Source organism: Engraulis encrasicolus, chromosome 2, assembly GCF_034702125.1.
Source record: "Engraulis encrasicolus isolate BLACKSEA-1 chromosome 2, IST_EnEncr_1.0, whole genome shotgun sequence".
NCBI classification, from domain to species: Eukaryota; Metazoa; Chordata; class Actinopteri; order Clupeiformes; family Engraulidae; genus Engraulis; species Engraulis encrasicolus.
In genome coordinates this window covers 20,506,063-20,507,704 of record NC_085858.1, presented here as the reverse complement: position 1 = coordinate 20,507,704, position 1,642 = coordinate 20,506,063, and the positions used below count along the sequence as shown (strand labels likewise).

The 1,642-nt window shown below is 39.6% G+C and overlaps 1 protein-coding gene across 1 annotated transcript in view; it reads right to left on the bottom strand.

Annotated features, from left to right (window-relative positions):
- Positions 1 to 314: 314 nt before the first annotated feature.
- Positions 315 to 1,642, bottom strand: part of foxk2b (forkhead box K2b) — a 29,428-nt gene continuing 28,100 nt past the window's right edge. Inside the window, exon 9 of the mRNA XM_063183433.1 lies at positions 315 to 1,642. This exon is cut by the window's right edge and continues 1,160 nt beyond it. The gene's annotated coding sequence lies outside the window, so the exon portion shown is untranslated.

Genomic DNA, 1,642 nt, shown 5'->3' with positions numbered 1-1,642 from the left:
TTGAACACGTACGAGTCTTCACTGATACGAGTGATAAAATGTGTCGGTTGCTGCATGTGCCTACAATTTTTAGGGCTACAAAAAGGCCCTTTGGATTAACGATTTTATCTTTGTTTCTTGGACTTTTTTTTTAAACTGTGAGGCTGGGATCAGACTTTATTTTTCTGACCACAAAGCAATATCTCTTCCACAAAATTTGCTTTGGCCTGATTTGAAATATCTGTCATCACCATCACACCCACTGACAAGTCTGGAGGTCACCGTAAGGTCATGGGAAGAAAGGCAAGGAAACACAACCAAAGTTCTGAGGTTGATAAGGTTTTTAAATTAATTTATAAAAAAAAGCATTTTTTTTAACCCACTGAAGCAGAACAAACATTGACCGCTTATTTTTTTGCCTTTCGCAAAGTGAACACATACAATCTTGAGGACAGACTTGCCGGAGCAGGATAACAGAAAAGAAGGGAGGAGAGAGGAGAGTAGAGGGAGGAGAGAGGAGAGGAGAAGAGGGTACAGAGAGGAGAGTAGAGAGATGGGAAAGGGAGGAATACGGAGGTGAGGGGGGGGGATAAAGGAACTTCAAGCACGAGTCTGCTAACACCACAGAGCCAACAACAGCCAAGGAAAACAACCGCAGAGGGAAGTAAACAAAAAAACAAAAAACCAAAGTCATAAAAAAAAAAAAAACAAGAACATTAAATCAAGTGCAGATCGGTCTGATTAGAAGCAGGTTGTTTTCGTATTTTTGTTTGTTTTCTTCTTCTTCTTCTTCTTCTGTTTGGGTTAAATGTATAGTTGTCGGCTCAGTTTACTTCTCTAGTCTGGTACATGCAAGCTCAACGAAGCGGCCCAATAACTACACATGGCAATCACATAATAATGTTGCTTTTTATCTCAGTTACTGTGCAAGTATGAAAACATGTAGGGAAGTGTAACAACACAGGACCGATCCCCTTTCGGCAGCAACGGTGATAACAAAAAAACCAACTAAACAACAAAAGACCTCCAATAAATGGTTATTTTTTATCATAGAAAAGGAACTACACTCTTGTTTCATCGAACTGAAAAAAAGATTAATTAAAACCATTGAGTCCACATACAAATGCTGCAAGTTGTGTTTTTTAAAGTCTTTTTTTAAATGTCAATGTGCCACCACTATCGTTTTGTTTTCTTGCAAATAGGACCGTTTTTTTATTCTTCTTGTGGTTGTTGTTACTTTTTTTTTTTGCTCTATAGAGGTGAATGTACAACAAAAACAACAAAAAAGAGGATCCTATGTTTCATGTTTGAACAAACAAAATACTGCATCTCTACTTTAAAAAGCTGCGACCGAGGGAGCTGTGGAGGGTGGGAAGTGGTACAGTTTATTCTGTCCATGAAATCGGCTAGCTGCCACAACGCGCAGAGGAAAAAAAACTGATGCGTTTGATCCCTTTGAGCCGAATGCATTAGAGTTCCGGTTCGGATTCTACACGGTTCCAGTTCTGACCATTTAAAGTTCCGGTTTGGTGGGTTCTGAACCTTTTGTCATGTAGAGATAAGAGAAGTTGCCGTTTTATCAAAATAAAGAAAATGCTACTAGTTGGCCCCCTGTTTTCTTTTGTCCTGGTGTGGGTGGGGGGCGATGGCCTGTGGTATCTAT